The sequence below is a fragment of the Paramormyrops kingsleyae genome, chromosome 6 (assembly GCF_048594095.1).
Source record: "Paramormyrops kingsleyae isolate MSU_618 chromosome 6, PKINGS_0.4, whole genome shotgun sequence".
NCBI lineage: Eukaryota > Metazoa > Chordata > Actinopteri > Osteoglossiformes > Mormyridae > Paramormyrops > Paramormyrops kingsleyae.
The window spans coordinates 2440050-2460275 of NC_132802.1; the positions used below are offsets into that span (position 1 = coordinate 2440050).

General features: G+C 46.4%; 1 protein-coding gene across 3 annotated transcripts in view; it reads right to left on the reverse strand.

Moving 5' to 3' along the window:
* The window catches only part of gnb1a (guanine nucleotide binding protein (G protein), beta polypeptide 1a), a 34811-nt gene extending 15689 nt beyond the window's left edge, over positions 1-19122 (reverse strand). The window contains exon 1 of one of the 3 annotated variants that reach the window (XM_023793518.2): positions 18701-19122. The gene's annotated coding sequence lies outside the window, so the exon portion shown is untranslated. Of the gene's footprint in view, positions 1-17440; positions 17464-17734; positions 18194-18700 lie in introns of those variants that run through there. The other 2 variants (XM_023793519.2, XM_023793521.2) reach the window with 2 other exon arrangements.
* Positions 19123-20226: the final 1104 nt, after the last annotated feature.

Below are 20226 nucleotides of genomic sequence, written 5' to 3' on the forward strand. Positions count from 1 at the left end.
ATGAATAATCCATTTAATCAGGCAAACGTGCATTCCTCGGAGGGGTGGGGGCATCTGACGAAGGGAAGACGTCTAGAGTTTGGTAAGGGGGATTTGTATCGAGAAATTTTCAATCATAGATACCCGAGAGAGAGAGAAAGAGAGAGAGAGAGAGAGAGAGGGAGGTGTTCATACACCAGGCAGCACAGTGATACAAAGTGCTCATGTGCAGTCTACTTTATATGTGGACTATTTTTAGTGCAGGGGACGGCTTACAAGGCGTGGGGGGGGGGGGGGGGGGGGAGCGTTTGACGGCATGCCCTATCAGCTGTTATCTGAAGCACCAGCCAATGAGACGTGCAAAAACAAGTGAAATGAAGCTTTATTCAAACACACACGTCAATATCAATGAAAGCTTTTCGTTCTTGGTTCCAATCACACACACATCCCTCATACAGAACGCAACAAACATCACCTTTAATAGCAAAAGCAGCTAATTTCTGACGATCCTCCAGCTCCCAGATCAGCCCCATCCTATGGAAGCTGCCTCCAATTCTCAGCAACTTTACCAGAATGTTCCAGATAGTCAAGCTAATTTGAGGGAGGAGGGAATCATTACTACATACACCGTTCAATCTAGCAGATCATCTGAAAGGCCATCACTTTAAGTAACACCTAAGATTCAGGGACCAAAATCAGAGGGTGCTGGAGCCTTATTCTTGTCTAAAGGTGCCGGCGATTCACCTGTAGTTCTGAGCGAGAAAGCATCCCTCGTGGTTCGAGACGCATTCAGAAAGAGCACAAAAGGGCACCGTCTAGCGAACGTGTCACAGGATGCCACTCTGATGGTGTAACCAGCCCCCGCTGTCACAGCTGAAGTAGGGCTAAACTGTCGTCAAAACGGGGGGGGGGGGACCACGCTGCCTGAATGGGAAAGACAGCCCAGCAACACCGTAGCCTAATAAGGCTAATTGTTCTAGAACTATCTACAGAGGATGAAGAATGGTAGCAATAATTAGAGGTCAGAGGCACTGCAGTGGAAGAGGCCTCACCTGGTCGATAACACTTTAAAGCAGAAGTATCGTGCATCGGAAACATTTCACAGCAGATGGAATGTGTACCATGCATTCGCAAAAATTAAATCGGGGAAGAATTGGATGCATTAATAGCGTACGGTTTTACATCTGTTCCTTCACAACACGAGAAGGGCAAATTAATGCTAATTTAGACTGGACCACAAGGAGACAAAGCAATTATCAGAAGATAAGATTTTATTTTAAGCTCAACATTTCAAAACGTCATACGAACTTGGCGAATACACGCTCGGGGGTTTCCTGAAAACCACTTATGCATGGTGGGAGAAGAGCTTGTGAAAAGATAAACACTAAAATAACAGCCACTGAGCACATCAGCAGCTATTTAACGCAGCGAATTTAGCGCCTTGTCAACCAAAACCCTGGCCTTGTGATGACAACCATAAAGTCTGGTAGATCACCACGCCTACAAAAGGCTGGAAGACACAGGTGCTCAAGCGGGGAATGACGCTGAGGACAGCGATCCGTTTTTTGGAGTGAGGGACGGAAGTATCTAAGGTAAGGAAGGGGCATGTTTAAGCGTCACCAAGGAAGATGGCTGGAGCTAATTGTCTCAAGACAGCGGCAGATTACCCTAATGAGAGGGAACAAGCAGAGGACTAATTACTCGACAGGCGAGCAAAGACTGCAGGCCACCACACCCTTCAGGGCGGGGCTACGATGCAGACTCCACAAAAGCACGGTGACACTGCCGGATAACCAGGCATCCGAAGGGGTACCTCCCACGGCCAGTCCACTCCACAGACACCAGCTGGCCACACAAAACGTTACACAAGGTGAGACTGGTATTTTTAGCTAGTGTGAGGGCAAAAATAAGAGTCTGTGTCTAACTCAAGAAATGGGAAACAAAGAACCCTGAATCAACTCCACTCCCTCTGCTGGTGAGTGTAAAAATTAGATGAATAGTGTTAATATGTAATTTAACAGAACATTTAGGAATTAAAATAAGGGCAAAATTGATACAAAAATTATGGCATTGCATTTACAATGTGTTTCATCTATAACTCATTTTGAATTAAATAATGTAACAATTCAATTGAAAACTACACTAATGAAAAATAATGACCACTGTAGTTTAATCTAGGGTTAATCAGAGCTGGTTAATGATGGTCACTGGCTTATCTGCCAGTAGCAACCAACCAGAATTAAACAGTGATGTCCTCATAATATCCTCAGTGGCCAATCGGATTTGAGTTACATTTCCAAGGCCTTCTGATGAAGTTCAATAATGCAATATGGGAGTGAAAGCAGATTGAGAAATACAATCTATCTACAACTGAAGCACCTTTTCCACTGATGGGCAGAAAGAGGCCCCCACCCAGAGTCACAGGGCAGCCGGGTGGGAGCCTGAATGTCGCACACCGTGTCATAGATAAAACATGATGTCCTGGTTTTGATGGAAGCTTAATTATTAATTTGTGCCCCCTCTCAGCTCCCCTAACTCCCAAAGGCACAAATTAAGTAAGGAGATCAGATCTTCCCCTGAAGAGACCGGGTCTCAATCTCACCACCACCCCCATCACTGCAGGGATGTAGGGACCTTCACCCAGGGCAGCCCCACCCTGCCCCGCCCCACCCTGGGCAGCCCCACCCTGGGCAGCCCCACCCTGCCCCGCCCCACGCAGCAGGAGGATAAACGCGATGCCACTGCCCCCTGAAAGCCTGTTTCACGCCCTTCTACCATCAATTCTCCCCAGTAACCGTCCTTCATGCGTTTACATGGGGGGGGGGGGCATGAGGCTGAATGTGGAGCTGAGTGCTCGTAAATAATACATAGATCATGTCTGCTCGCCCCCCCCCGCTGCTGCCTCCATCACCAGTAACCCACCACACATTACTCTCCACTTACCAACCTCAAGTCGTCTTTGAGGTAATGCTCTTAAATCTCACCACCTTGGTTGTGCCGGAGCGGATGGTCAGCTTCTGGTCGTGGTCTACAAGACATGCTGCATTCTACTAGATATCTATACAAAATGTCAGCTGAGTTACGTAGTGCAGCACATGACAGTCAGGTTACGCACCCAGGCTCTCTACAAAGGTAAACCTGTTCAGTGATTTCGGGAATCTGACCAACCACCAAAAAAACAAAAACCTACCCTCCTACTAAACTATGACGTTCCTCACAAGAAAGAAGACCCAAGCTCATCTGCAACGATGACATCATGGGTGCCACTGATGCTAGTGTCCTGCTCCTCCTAATGGGATTACAGGGAGGGCGGAATTAGGATCAATTACCAAAACCAATACCGCACACCCTGATGGATGCGCACATCAACACCATAACTGCAATCAAAAGGCCACACGTGTGCATTTCAACTCCATTTCCCACAGTTCCATGGGTGACTATGCGGTGCCAGTAATCCCAATCAAAACCTTTGGACAGTTCCATCATCAAGAGACAATATTCAGCAAATGATACCACAAAGCAGCATTTTACTGTGTGATCACTATATTTTATATTAAACATCGGGGCCATTACCCAAATTTACACCAGTTATAATTGAAGAGATGCAGAGTGATAGGTCACATTCATCTGACATGCCAGTTTACGAAACAGTATCTGCTAATCGATCAGTAAAAGACAGAGCTCTATGCACAGAGGTCACCTGTATAGTAAAGAGGGACACAATCACTAGGTTCCGCAGACCAGCAGAATGGTACGTGACAGTGGTACTGTAGTAGTGTGACCGTGTACAAGCCTCTAATGCCAAGTTTACACTACACAATTTAAAAAAGTTCTACCCTGATTTTCTGCTCACTGACATCTTTGAAGATTGCAAACAAAACCCCCAAGTCAGAGGCAAATCAGTGTCTGATCGGTGCTGGCAAATTGGCTCCTGATCACTTTGTGTGAACTGTTTAAAGACGCGACACCTGTCAAATATCTAGCAGGCGATATGTTGGTGACTCCAAATCCTGTAGAAAAGTGTTGCGACTGGCAACGAGCGCAAGGAAAAGCTACAGCCAATGAGGGCGTCTGGCAACGAGTGCAGGGACGAGCTACAGCCAATGAGGGCGTCTGGCAACGAGCGCAGGGAAGAGCTACAGCCAATGAGGGCGTCTGGCAACGAGCGCAGGGATGAGCTACAGCCAATGAGGGCGTCTGGCAACGAGCGCAAGGAAAAGCTACAGCCAATGAGGGCGTCTGGCAACGAGCGCAGGGACGAGCTACAGCCAATGAGGGCGTCTGGCAACGAGCGCAAGGAAAAGCTACAGCCAATGAGGGCGTCTGGCAACGAGCGCAGGGAAGAGCTACAGCCAATGAGGGCGTCTGGCAACGAGCGCAGGGAAGAGCTACAGCCAATGAGGGCGTCTGGCAACGAGCGCAGGGAAGAGCTACAGCCAATGAGGGCGTCTGGCAACGAGCGCAGGGAAGAGCTACAGCCAATGAGGGCGTCTGGCAACGAGCGCAGGGAAGAGCTACAGCCAATGAGGGCGTCTGGCAACGAGCGCAGGGAAGAGCTACAGCCAATGAGGGCGTCTGGCAACGAGCGCAGGGAAGAGCTACAGCCAATGAGGGCGTCTGGCAACGAGTGCGGGGACGAGATACAGCCAATGAGGGCGTCTGGCAACGAGTGCAGGGACGAGCTACAGCCAATGAGGACGTCTGGTAACGAGTGCCGGGACGAGCTACAGCCAATGAGGGCGTCTGGTAACGAGTGCGGGGACGAGCTACAGCCAATGAGGGCGTCTGGCAACGAGTGCAGGGACGAGCTACAGCCAATGAGGGCGTCTGGCAACGAATGCAGGGACGAGCTACAGCCAATGAGGGCGTCTGGCAACGAGTGCGGGGACGAGCTACAGCCAATGAGGGCGTCTGGCAACGAGTGCGGGGACGAGATACAGCCAATGAGGGTGTCTGGCAACGAGTGCAGGGACGAGCTACAGCCAATGAGGACGTCTGGTAACGAGTGCAGGGACGAGCTACAGCCAATGAGGACGTCTGGTAACGAGTGCAGGGACGAGCTACAGCCAATGAGGGCGTCTGGCAACGAGTGCGGGGACGAGCTACAGCCAATGAGGACGTCTGGTAACGAGTGCAGGGACGAGCTACAGCCAATGAGGGCGTCTGGCAACGAGTGCAGGGACGAGCTACAACCAATGAGGGCGTCTTGAAACGAGTGCAGGGACGGGCTACAGCCAATGAGGGCGTCTTGAAACGAGTGCAGGGACGAGCTACAGTCAATGAGAGCACAACAGACAGGGTGAGATGAAACCTGAGGGAGGAATCTGAAAAGGTGCTCAGGAAGACATATTATATATACATAATTATATTTTTAAATATATATATATATATACATACATACACACACACACACACACATCTTTTGATTGTTAAAACACTAATCGGAGAATTGTTATTTCTCATGTCACTCCTTGTATGTGATCTTGTGACAAAATGAAGTTTGGAGACCAGACGGACTCATCAGGCATTTCTCCTGTTGGAATCTTGTAGTGAGACACACCCCCGCCCCTTTTCACTGATCAGTGCATAAACCACAATGACTTCAAGACTTCCGATTACAACCCAAAAAGTCATTTAGTGTGAACAGAACAGTGATCTGACAACTTAAAAAGTCATGAAGTGTGAAGCCTAAGAAAACTGATCCGAAGTTTAATTACAATCCTGTTTTAGCTGTTACTCACGGAACCAGAAACAAGCCAGAGAAGAGACGGGACCGGGCTCATCAGAAACATCAGCCACCCACTACACATTCGGGGCACCGCCTATATGAGCAATGATTTAGAGCCTAAGATTCCGTTGGAATGTGGCCACTCCCACAGAGAGCTCACGCGCGCCCGGTCCCCAGCCATGACAGCACAGGAAAAGCCACACTCTCAAGTGCCGAAGTGAGGAAGAGCAGAGACCTGGATTCGTTCGTGATTTTTGCGAACAGGACGTGGGCTTTCCGAAGATGCCACTTATTCCGTGCATTGTCAGCAAGCAGATCGCGATGTTTTGGGACACCCCGCCATGTATGGTACTCAGAAACGCATGACAAATGACGGCACACTCGCTCTACTAACCAGGCCAGGGATAAAAGCTTTGGGGTCTCAGCAAATTTCGGAGCAAATCTTTAAAGTCAATATTTACAATGAGACACCCTGCGAAGCTTCAGCAACCCGCCTCCTGCCAAACAGGGCTTCCTCCTTACAGAGGAGGAGTGTCATGCTGCATCGCATTACACACGTCACTTTCTGCCAGTCTGCCCTGGTTAATCAGGCAGTCCAGGATATACACGCTGCTGAAGGGTATGGCTGAAGCACTCTGCTGTGACCAGACTAAAAAACGAGGAAAGACAAACAGGACAGCTGGTACGAGCAGGACAGGCCGCACGCAATCCTGTGAGCTGAAAACTGCAGCAGTTTCACATTTTACTATATTTTGGAGTTATATTTAGGGCCGAGAAGCCATCAGAAGACAAGCCTCATAAACAGCTGATTGTTTCAGAGAGACAACGGTTGCCTCAAGGCAGAGGCCTCCCAACTCCTCCCCCAGATTACCCACAATGCCCTGAGAGGGACAGACCCACCCCATGTCAGAGACTCTTATGGAGAAATGATCAAAACGACGTGGGGGGGGGGGGGCGCAGCACTGCAGTCCACTTTAATCACATACATGCCAGGCCACAGCACAACATCTGGCATAACCGAATTATGTATGAACCGCCCTGCGGTCCGGTCCGAGCCCCTAAGACGAAGTGGAATCCTGACCGGGGGCCCAGGTAGTCATGCGCATCCCCCCAAGACCACTGTTCAAAGGCTCTGGAAAGGGACACCTTACTATTAAAGGATACCATCCTGCCCTTAGGGGGATTTAAGGGTTGTAATACAGACCAGGCTGTCAAACGGGGGGGGGAGGGGGGGGGGGTGGAAATAAAGAATAAAAATACATTCAATCCATTCACAACCAGGGCTCATGCTGCATACTGGTTTAACTGCATTTTGAAAGACATTGATTTTTTTTGTCATGATAGTCTCATTAACAATATAATGCCAGAAACAACCAAAGTTTCCCTCATCCAGATACTGGTTCTGCCAATCAAGGAGGTCCTGCCTTAGTGGAGTTTGCAGGAGTTTTCACTTCTCCCCCCTCGTTCTGCTAGAACTAAATACAGAAACGGCGGATGTGTCAGCAATTACAGCGGACAGAGCAGCAGTGAGTTTACCCACCGTCAGGACCTTCCACACCGCGGGCTCCTCTGGCCTCCACAATAATTACGTGTCACGCCATGTCATACACAAACTCCTTTACAGTTACAACAGAACAGCAGGGCCAACAGCTCGTTAATCACAAAGAAAGCACTCAAATCTGTCCCGGTGCCACACACTGACTGAAGACCGATGGTAAGGATTGCCCTTAAACTGATAGAAATAAGCATGTAATCACACTTTTGCAGTATGTAGCTACAACGAAAAGAAACTTTCTAAATTTAACCTTCCCAAATACCTGGACCGAGTAAATCGGCAAACTAGTCTCAGACTGTCTAATATTTTAATATTTGCGTGCCATTAACTGAAGTGGCATTTCTACAAAGGATAATGGGTTTTGTGGAGCGAAGATATTCAATATCCCCAAAAACATGAAACAACACGACTTTCGCCAGCTTGTTTGACTGAGGCCGATGTGGTGCAACTGGTAATTCCGGCTAACGTTTACTGAACACCACATGACTTTCCGATCGCAAACCTAATTCGACAGACATTAACACCCTGCAATATGTCCTTTCTATACTTTTCATGACAATAGTACATCTTTATAGTACACTAGCATACATGGGAATTTGACCCCATTCAACATGTTCTATTAGGCTAACTGCACAGGGGTCTTTTGGGGTCATCCATGCCAGTTCATAGCCTGAGACTTGATTTCAGAATGACAAGTTTTTCAAATACAGGACGACTTCATAAGCTTGGTACTGCGACTGATTCTTTAAAGGTCATCACGCCATGCTAATTTGGAATTTAACAAAGAAATTAGGCCTGTTCTCTGTACACATTTTCATTACCCATAAAACTAGCTTTGAACTCCTTCATAAAAAGAAAATAAAAACACGGAAGATTTTAAATGTCCCATTAAAAGAACCAATACTATAACTTTCCATATACTTTTCATTTTGCATTAGTAAACTCCCCCCCCCCAAAAAAAAACCATAAGGACACAAACAAGGATAAACAGCCACACCACGGTGCCATAAACACCGGCATTAATCCTGATAACACCCCCCTGCCCTGTTTAATAGGTCCACATCCAAGCAGAGGAAAACGCCCTCCGCACACCCCCTCAAACTGCCTCTCGAAAAGTACAGTGGAAGTTGGACCAAAAAAAGGCGGATGTCATGACCTTGAGCAGATGACCCGACTTGCACTGCATGGGGAAAAGGCCCATCTCAGCCATGAGAGAAAATAAACCGTGACCTGCTTTGCATAAAAGGGCGGAAACGGAACGCAGGCAAGAAGAGAGGCTGTGCATGCGGCTCCCACATCCCGAGCCGTGCCGGGAAAAGCGGATCTTCCCACATCACCCATCGTACTTACAAGACCCTCCCCCCTTTGCTGGAACAACGGCCCAGGTGCATGCTGGGTGATCTATCTCCGGGCTCAGAGAGGCTGCTGGGAAGACTCTCTCCGAGCTCGGCTTGGGTCCGGGGGACCTAAGTGCTCTAAATGCAGCAAGGCCTCAGGGGGGTCATTTCCCAGGTCGTACCGGTTGGGGGGGGGGGGGACAGCAAGGCAAGGAAGAGAGATGTGGAGCAGCACTCCCAGACATTTCTTTAAAAGGCTTCTTGCTGGAAATGGCCTCTTGCAGCACTGCGCCACACTCCCAGCCTCCCACACTCCCCAGGTACAGCAGAGCACACAAATTCAATCAAGAAGTGACACACTTCCTCTGCTGCTGACGTGGGCCCTTCTTCTCTCACGTCTATTCATAGAGTCACCCCCAAATCAGAGGACACAGGGAGGCCACAACCCCAGCATGAGGCTGACCACGCCCTCCGGAGGCGGAGCTTAGAAACAAACCATAGCAGTATTTCCAAACCCTCTTCCTGCCTCCTAGTAAATACGAATCCGTTGTCTTTACATTCTTAGCTGGAACAGAGTGTAAACGATAAAAATAATTATCGAACAGATGTAGACTAGGTCATCGTGGTGCCGAACGGGTATCGGTTTGCTTCAGTTATGAAAAGCCTCCTCAGCGACTGCGATGTCTAAGCGGCCAGCCTTCTTCAGCGTGGACCAGCACTGGACAGCTTCCTGTCCAAAGCCCAGCGCGGAACATCCACCCATTTCAGCGCCGAGAAAAGCTTCCAGGTAGAGCTTTTTAGTTTGTGCATTGGCTGAATGAGGGATACCAGTTGCAGACTCGCAATTTCCGACCTGTTTTACGGCATTCCGTGGCTTCCTGCAGCTCCGCGGTAACCCATCTGAATGTCACGACTCCAGTTATTTACAACATGACACCTGACAGCATCCGATACCAGAAGACACAGCAGCCGACGAAGGCCAATGTTCACCAAACAGATTCTTGAAAGCTACTCACGGCAGTTAAGAGTACAGCAACTTCTCAATGAACCTCAAATTCACAAGCAACTTCCTCTAGAAGTTTCTGTATGCATAGTAAACAACAAATATGCAAGGCCCTTCTTCACTGGGTAATATGGTAGTAAAAGGTTAAGGTTTTTCAGTCCACTCTACAGGTGGCTGCATAAGAACAGAACCGCCCTATTAAGAAACACAGCATGGGGCTACAAACACTTTCAGTTTCCTCTAGAGGAAGACGCATGCTCGCTTCCCAAAAAGGGCCCCGTGAGCACAGAATCTGCCACCCGACATGACAGGGCAAGACGAGCCTTGCCACCGGCTCAGGGAGTCTTGCATTTGCAACTGACACAGAGGTCCGTTTACCCCACGGGCCTCGCGATGCCTCTCTCCGAGCGCCGCGGCCCAACAGCCAATCCATGCTCTCAGCTGTCGGCTCTCGCCATCGGAATGGACGCGGTCCTCGTCACTGGTCCCCGTCACTGGTCCCCGAGAAAGCCCCCCCCCAGGTGTGCCCTTCCCGCCGGCAGGCATCTCGGCGCTCAACATGCCCTCTCACCCCCCCATGGTGCCTGGCTGGACGAAACAGGTTCTGCAAGAAAACTGTCACAGCCTGTTCCTTCCGACCACAGCGCTGACAACAACAAGCAGGGGAGGCTAAAGCAGAGGGGAAGGCAGGTCTCACGGAACAGGGTCACCCCACATGCCAAGAAGTACAGCAGCTAAACCCTGCCCCACACGTGGTACAGAGCCACCTCCCAAAGACAGACGCACTCCTCTGACTGCGAGAGTACATTTACATCACGTTCCCCCCAGTCCCAAAGAATAAATAAAGCGGAGCTCAGGCATGGGAGGACTCACATGACAGACAGCCAAGCGATTAGAGGAGGAAAGAGGCCGGTCTTACAGTCATCAGCATCCCAAAGAATTTGCTTTCAGGTTTGACCGCATTTTTTCCCTCCAACCACCCCCCATGCCAGTCAAATCTCAGTCAAAACTCTGAATGTAAACAGAAAGCTTGAGGTTTAACATGCAAAGTGCTTCTTTGGGTTAACGAACCTCACCAGTAGAGTTACAGGGTCAGGCGGCTGGGAAGCTGGAGTTAGCCTCTGCATGTGTGCTTCGCATATGCAAAGCGTTGCATCTCTTGCATTCCGTTAGGCGCATTCGGCTGCGCGAGCAACACACTTTCATTCAAACTAGCTGGGTAGGTACTCGCCTGTAACCAAAGCCGAAATTCCTAAGCTGTACGGTTTTTTACAGAAATTTCTTAAAGACCAAATTTAAACAGAATCTCGGTTGCTAAGCAATGGCCTCTCTCCCAAGAGACACACACAGCTCATGTTTTTGCAGGTTCACAAATTATCAAACGTATTTATGGCTGGAGAAACCCAGGCTGGCACCTTGCTGGACGGAAGGCAGCGCAGTGGCAGTGACCGTTCCAGTGCGTCTTCATACTGCTGCGCTACCTGCATTCCAGTTATTAACACAGAGGATTTTCACTGCCTGCTGCCTTTCCGGAACACGCGGTTCTCTTTCGAGGGCCACGGATTTGGTATCCCTACACGCAGTGCAGCATGAAAGCCAGACATGCTGCTAGGGACAGACCACCCTGGCACTGGAAGTGAATCCCAGAGATTCCAAATCACAGCCAAATGGAATAACCATTAATTTTATGCTGTTTAACAAATACACAGCACACTAAAGACAAAACTGTTCAAAACCTGGTTAACAGATGCAATTAAAACCAATATGGAAAGTTCACAGAAGTAATAAATTTTGCAAATAACTAACCATCCATCCATCTTCTGTACCCACTTGTCCTATTCAGGGTTACGGAGGTTCGGAGCCTATCCCAGAAGCTATGGGCGCAAGGCAGGAAACAACCCAGGATGGGGTGCCAACCCACAGCAGGGCACACTCACACAAAGATCACTCACACGTGCACAGCTACAGGCAATTTGGTAACTCCAATTTAGCAATTATGCTAAAACAATCATACAGCTGATTTTAATAAAGAATTTCATGATGCACATGTCGATACTATAGGGTTTGGACAAGCTATATGTAATTCGATACATTTAAATTATGAATTAAGTATCACGCAAGCAAATTTTCCGTCAACTTTTTGGTTGTGATCCCATTTCATCTACATGAATTCAACTTAAAACATAATCCCACTGTCTACAACGGTCTTCACACCTTCCTCCATGTCTAAATACATCTGAATCTCTCCTGCTCAAACAGCACCTTGCTGGACCTCTCAATGGACATCCCTCACACTACAAAGCCCACCTGATTCCTGATACATTAGATTTGTCGTAATACCCCCCTGCAGTGAGCCTGGCGTGAAAAAGCAAGCTACACATGGGCTCTGCACTGTGCAGTAACTTAACTTCTGCGTCTTTAGCAGGTACAAGCATGACTAAATCCACTGAAAACATGTGACACCCCTTAACTGTGTACACACCCAGCACAGCCATTTATAACATAAAAACCAAGCTCAGGAGCACACCAAAAGCTTTACTCAATTTGATATAAAAACGTATGAAGACGATCATGAAACCAGGGCAAGTCAGGGAAAAACCATGTTCGTAGCTTGACACCAGCCTCAATTCTTCTTTTGGCAGGTTAATCAAATATTCCACATGGCCCGAAAAAAAATAAATAAATGAAACTTTTAAGTCCTAGTGTTGAGCTCCGTGTTAAATGAGTCGTGTAAGTGTTATTGCTCCACTAGCCTGCTTCTCCATCTTGGCAACTGAACTCGCCCCATTTTCTCGTTACCCCCGCCTGACCTCGCATGTCACTCAGTTAGTGTGGGGCGGAGCTTTTAATATCAGAACCTGTTGGCACAAAAGCTGAATTAGCAGAGTATTGCCACCACCAATATGGCCACAGTTTGGTAAAGCATCAATGCCCCCCCCCACTGTGTTCCTGTAGGTGACGTGCAAAATTCCACACTTAGCCGACCTCCGGAGAGGCAGCAGTCACTGCATTAGTGAATTGTGACAAGGCGCACCCAAAGAGACAGAAATAACCAGGGTGTCCCTGCTCTTCAGTATTGTTTTGCACCTGATGAATGGCTTTAAAGGGGAAGGGGGGGGGGGGGGGGTGTTGGGGGGGGGGGGGGGGACAGGTTAAGGGGCAGCAGAGTGGAAAGTCACATGCAGCCAAACACTAAAAATAAATTGCCGTGGAGAAGAGGAGCTTGTTTGTGTTCAAATATACCCCAATCTACAGGTCAGGTTTGGGCTCCTCAAACCTTCCAGAAAGACTTAGGGAGCCATTCTGCTGAGCCGGACCAGCAGACAGTCACTCGACAGCCTGCCGTTTTTGATCACATTTCTTAGTGCATTGATTAGCAGGAACTGTACTACTGCGCTAATGGTGCTTCATGAAGCAGAACAGAAATATAAACATTAAATAGACTATACATTTGATTATGGTTGTGTTTTTGCACCATTACTGAACTTTATTAGTGTGATTAGCCCATTGCTTGACTAAGATCCCACCAAACTCCAGACTGGCTAACTTTTTCAGGACTACATGCACAGAGATTCCTAATCCTCCAGGCGCTGGCAGCTCCAATGTCCAGCTCCATTTCCATCGACAATGAACCATCTATAGACCACCATCCTTAGTGAGTAAGCAGGTAGCCATGTTGTGCTATTATTGCACCACAGATCAAGCAAGATCACAAATGAACCCCTAGCTCTGGGGATACACCGCTGTTACGTCTACCTTGCTACTGCTCTACTCGGCACCATCTCCACTGAAGCCCAACAGCTTCCTGCTTCTTCTCTCCAGCTTTCATTCTCCTCCTATATTTGCCATCAAGACAGTGGGCTGAAGAGGTTAAGCCATAAATGGAGCAACAACTGTCAGCTGCATCCATATTCAAGTATCACTCTCCTCGGGGCCACCATCTGACCCACCACGAGTGATGTCATTCCACGTCAAGTTCTGCACCTTCATCATGATTAATTTTGCAGACACGTTCCAGCATCTTCTTAGGACTCCACTGCATTTTCATACCGCAGTTGGGATGTGGACTGTTCACATACAGCACTTCTAAGTATGACATTCTAAACGAAAGGTGTGCACAACTGACTTTGTATTGTGCTCACATTTATCTGTAAGAGCCTGGCGCAAACATTGTCACCAGGGAAATTCTACACTGTTTCTTGCCTCATAAAAGGAGTGAGAGAAACGGTTGTGCTTGTTCACCTGGGAGTGATGAGAGAAATCCTATGTGGCTAAAACTGGATCATATAAAACAAGTGGTAAAAATCAGCACTATCGCTGACCTCACTAGTAATCCTAAAAGCGCAGATCCATGAACGGTAAGAGTTTAATCCTATTGGTTCCCACTCACATAACAGAATATGCAAGGGTGGAAAATCTGCTAGAAACAAATAGCATTCTCTTTAGTCCACAGAAGCCAGATAATTGTTCATTGCTATTTGTGCAAATACTCGCCGCAGCTCCATTTTAATCAGCTCACAGAAACTTTAAACCTTGCAAAGCTTTTATGATGCTGTCCTTCCATATTTTTGTCTTAAGACATGCTGTAAAAACATGAAGTGTACAATTAAATGTCAGAAAGTTCAGTTCAGAGAGTTGAGCTGCCCTGTGCAAAACCATCCCAATTACAGAAAAAAAACTCCACAAAACTTATTTGTCTCCGTCTATAAATGTTTATATGGAATGCTTTCTTACACAGGCCACCTCCATCTATTTAGAGCTGCCTGATGCCCTAAGTGCCTTAGCAGAAGTTTTTTGAACGGGACAAAGCAGGAGACAGCAGTCGCTGGAAACCGGAGGCAGATTTCTGTGGCTGCAAACCATTAATTCTGCACGTTGACAAACAGCAGCGAAGCGGAGGAGGGATCACTTACATGCACATTAACTCAACGGGCACAAAAATGTTCTAGGAAAAGATAGTGTCTGATAGCTACAAGTAAATTAGCTGAATTATGATTTACACCAAAGCTTTCGGTAAGAAATTTCAGAACCCAAAACAGCTTTGCCAAACCAATTTACTGCATTGGTTTGGTGTTATGAGTCATCTGAATGGTAAACTTTCTAGCTATAGATTACCACTTTTCTGAGCAATATGAACATAATCACTGAGGGCACGATGCCCAAAAAATTTGAAAAAATATATACTTATAGCTACTTTTGGTGAAAAAACATGCCTAGAGTTTCACGCTAATGAGCGGAATACCGTGAGGATGTCCAAAGGAGCCATAAAGACGAGAGCGGCTGCACAACACAAACGATGCACCCTCGTTATCATAACGATTCATTCTAATTGTTTGAAATACTATGGTTAACTGGCCATTTGCCCAAGATTTTCGCAGAAGCAGCTTTTCACCATCTTACACTATTAGCACAGTGTGACTGGGGGGCACCATGCCCTATGATGGCCTTAGCTAAAGTGAGTCGGAGTCTTTAGTAACCTTACTGTCAAATATGGCTGAACCACACTTGTTTATAGCTTTTCATTAAAAAGCTGACATGAGTATTAAAAACATATGATTTTTGATGACATTAGCACAATAGCTAGGTCACAACTACATTTAACAGCTAGCTTCCCATTTTTTATGTACAATAAGTACATTTTTGATAGGCATTAAGACTATAAACCGCAAATATAAAAAAAAAAAAAGTCAAATAAAATATGGCATACAGATGTCAAAATAAAACTATTATAATTATTCGAGCAGAGGGTCAACCCACTGTGGTTAAAAGCATGAAGATGTAAAAGCACAGAATAGATACACATGGATGTGTCCTAATGATTAATCTATCATCTCCTACCACATATATAGCACACCTAAGACACACAGGGATTTCACCCTCGATCCAGGTGCAGTTACAACCCTCCTTAAGGAGACAAGGTTCCAAACAGCTACAGCAGTGGGTGCCTCTAATGAATGGAAGACAACCCCCTGTTAGATATGCAAAGAAAAATATACTTGAAAACACCTGACAGACTGCCTGCTTCTTTAGCACCAGACCAGCTGGGAGCCAACCAGCCTCATATCCAAATTAGGCCACAGCTCACTGTTAACTGTTTTGTGTACCAGGATAATTATAAACTTGAATGCTCCCTATCCACTCTAACCTCCTTTTGATTTCATTATAAATTGAAAAAGAATAAAAACTGTAAAGACCAGAAATAATTTTTTAAAAAATACAATAAACCCAATTTAGACATGCATCTCTTCACTGAAAACCATGTGTTACCTATGTTCCATAAGTATTATACAATTCATGAATCGACACATAAATGAACAGCAGATACTACAAAGAGGAACAAGCAAAAGATCCTAAATTTCTATCGCCGAGATTAACGTTTAGAAACTGAGACGAGGCTTCTTTGGCCCTCGCGAAGTTCTCCTGCCTAACGTGAAGAACGTCTAGCGGCGGAGTCAGATGAGTACACGAAGGCGATGACAGACATTAATAATCAAAACGTTACGTCGATGTGAAGCTCTCCAGGTCGCTAGATCACAAAACTGACCGGAGTCGAACAGAAAGAGTAAGGCATGGTGAGAAACGCCAGGGGATGTTCTGGCTTTCAACAAAAGAAATGTGACAGGAAATGTAAAGCATTGCTTATGATTTATCGCACCTAATTCTGACAGTGTCTAACCAGTGTTCAAATAAAACTCATACTTGATGCATTACCCAAAATGCTATATGCCGATTAATATAGCGCACCGTTTATTAAAAATTGCAAATAATATTTCAGATATATTAAAGGAAATGTAACGCGTTTCAAATTAAACGATGCAAATGTCCCACCAGATTTATAATTTAACATTTTAGACATCAAACACTGTTGTTTTAAAAGTGCAATATAAACTGCGTTAAAGGATCCGTCAAGCAGCTTAACATTTGAAACATTTTATTTCGCAATCACTAGAGTTCAGGATGAAATATGCAAACATCCTCTTTGGTGTTGCCCCAAATATCCCCGGTTTAAAAAGACTGACTGGCTTCTTTATTTCATCACCGATATTAAACTGATTAACATAACATAATGGCCCACTGCCGTGAAACTTCTAGGCAAAACTTAACTGGCCAGTACCGAGTGTCTGCCCGAATTGTGCCGATGCTTGGGTTACTGTCTTTCACAGACACAGAGAAGGCGCTACGGAGGGGAGAAAAAAATCAGCAAACGCCATCTTGTTCGTTCGCAGCTGCTCCGGCCAAGAATAGAGGAACCCATTCATTCTACGAGGTTTTGAAAACTAAACAGAATGAATCCATCTTTGTTAACTAAGAAAAATACGAAATAGCGTTTAGTTTAAAAATAAAGAATAAAAGCGTAAACAAGAGACTCGCCAAAATACCGCAAAACAGTCAACGAATGGCCAGAAGGAGGAAAAAAAAAAAACACACACACACATTAGCCTTGGCCATTTTCCTTCTACCCTTCGAGTAGATGTATCGAATCAGTGAACCTGCTTTTATTTTATTTTTTATAACGTGACCACGACTGGTAATTTGTAAGGCAAAACGTTACATTGTTACAACTCATGAGGTCAAAGTAGTTTGCAATGCCTGATTCCGTATGTACATTTTTTTTTCTGTGCCGAGAATTCCCCCTACTTGACCGTGTTGTGTTATCTTTTTCAGATATTGCATCTGGGAGGAATGGTGGCTTCCTCGTTTTTAATGCATGTAACCCATTTCCTCCCTCTTAGCTGTAGCGGTAAAGAGATCCGCCGGTGTCACGGCCAAAAATGTTGAGAAAAAAATCCAGAGTGAATTGCTATCACGTTTAAATACGATTGTCGAAATCCAATTACCTTGTTGCTGGATCATTTAAAAAGGCGGCTGGCGTGTTAACACACATCAAACACACCCGGACGGTGCGTTAAGGTCGTCAACGAGCGCACTGCTGGACATCTTAACAGCGGCGGCGCCAGCTGCCCAAAGGGGATCCGCATGTAAAACGGCGTCGATTCGTTTCGAAGAACATTCGAATTGTTCGCTACTTAAATTCCCTCCCGAGCCTCTTATTATGTCCGGGGGGGGACAATCTCGTATGCACAGCAGCCCAGAAATAAGACCTGCTGGGTGAAGCTAACTAGCTATCTTACCTTTGATCTCGGACGGGGCTGAAAACGCCAGCCACCACCGACGATGGGGGAAAATATATTCCGATCACCACTGAATGGGATCGCGGCCACGAAACAAGTCTCTCTCGAAAAAATGTAATAGCCAACAGCCACTGCTCTTGTCATCAGGAAGACTCCGATGCATTTCTTTTTTACTGTTTAAAGCATTAAATTCTCGAAAGAAAATTGTATGTTTTTCAATCATGCAACTAAGTCTTTGCATGGCCGCATCGGGCGCACACACCCTATCAGCCACCGACGTTAAAGGATAAGGGGGCGACGGGGACGCTAGCCGGCCCGCCGTGCACGGCAGCCAAATCCCCCCCTTTAGCCGACAACCAAAGGGTTCCACAAAACGGATCCTGTGGGTGACCGCAGCATCGTCCCCGAAATGGACCCACGGAAGCTGGAAAGCCAGCTAGACACCCAGCAGCGTAACGACTACACTGGCTCACTATTGAATATTTCTACGCTTAGTTCAACTAGTTATACGAGATGTTTTATTTTTTTCTCAAATCGCGTGGTTAGTGCCAGGTAACAGGGCTTAAGGCTGCCCAGCTAATATAGCGGGGGATATATGCAAATAAGGCAGAGCTAGCTGCAAATTCATTTCCAATGTAGAGCCATGAACAATACTGCAGAACATCCCCCATGAAACCGGGTGGGCTCGCCAGCAAGCTAAGGGGGAAGCGCCGGGCAAAGAAACAAAAAATGCGCAATTATATCCACCATTTTAATACTATTTTTGAAATATTGTATCAATGTCACCCGACTACCCATCTGGATGTCCAGCTGCCCCCACACCCCGTCGCAGCACAGCCCCAGTCAGGCAGCCCAGTTTAACCCCTTTCGACCGCGGCTGACACCCTCCTAGCAATCTGTCGCCCCCGTTTCGCACGAACCCCTCGCCCTACCTCCCCCACAGCCCACATTTTCTTGTCCCCTTACCCGTTTTTCAGTCGGGGATGTCCGTCGTTCGGCTATATGGCATTGACCGGAAACAGCGAAGATGGGATCCTCTCCGCGCCCACCCAGCTCAGATTTAGCTCGCTAGCTGCCGAGGAGCGCCACTCCCCGAACCCAGCTTTCAATACGCCGAGGGAGACACACCGGCACACTGGCGCAAAGAGCAGCTAGGCGCCGAACAAGAGTGTCATCTAACGCCGGCTTGACTCACTACAGTCCCTTTCCGTCCCTCGGTATTTTTTTTTTAAATTCTGCAGCCTTTCTTGTCTTCCTTATTCGGTGTAGCACTGTAGTCACTCCTTGACGGTTTCTTTCAGGCACCTCAGTCGCTTCCTCCGGCCATCAACCAGCAGAGATGGGCGCGGTAACCCTGCACTCAGCTCCGGGAAACCCCACGCCGCTGTAGCGTCATTACGCACGGGTGGGAGAGACGGCGCCGACCGCAATCCAGTCATGCGCGGTAGCGCAGAAGATGCGAGGCGAACCGAATCAATTAGACAGCATAACCTTTCACATTTGAGTTAGGGCTGACGCATTTGGTCTCACACTGATGTGTTGGATAGTATTGGATAATGATAAAGCCTGAAAACCAAAATATTTATTTTAGGTAGTTTGTTAGAGCAAATAAATGTATTGTGTTTTTTATGGGGTTGGATACTGCAGTAAAGAAAAGAAAAGAACTTCTAAATTGTTAATTGACCAGACTAACCAATGGACAATATGTGACTATGTGACTTAACAGTAGTATGTAGTACAGTCATTTTTAGCAGAGCCACAGAAAAGACAGATTAATGCTAATTGTCACATTAAAACTACAGCCAGCTTCCACACTGCAGCCTCATCGTTTTACTTTAGAGATCTTCATGGCAATTTTTCTTGGATGCAGTCCGATTATTTCTCCTGTGATCTTCCTTGTTTGACAAATTCAGCATCTCAATGTTACTACTATGACTTCCTTCTATAATTTAGAAGAATAGATAATGTGCATTTTCTTTATTGTTTGCATATAGATTCAGTTCTTTATGCCAGTATGTCACATAGACTTACAATGACCCCAAGCACTTTTGGGGAAGAATACATGTGATGCAAAAATATGATTTTATATATAATGTAATAAGCAATTCTGAGGAAAAGTTTGTGAGACTCTTGGAGTTGTATTGATTTCTCCAGATTTGCAATCATTTTCCATAACCACTTGTCCTATACAGGGTTGCTGGGCACAATGCAGAGATCAACCCGGATTGGGGTGACAACCCATAACAGGGCCCATACACATTCAAATCTATGGATAATTTACCAACCCCAATTCACTTCAGCATATATCTGGACTTTGGGGGGTGGGGTTCATATAATGTTTTAATAATAAATAAAAAGCAAACTTTGACAAACATCACATTTTACATTTGAATCATCTGTAGATGAACATGCCCATTTCACAAAAATAATATATACGCAGAAATATACGCATTCTTTGTGGGAAAGTTTCTCTGCATATTATTGAATGAGCC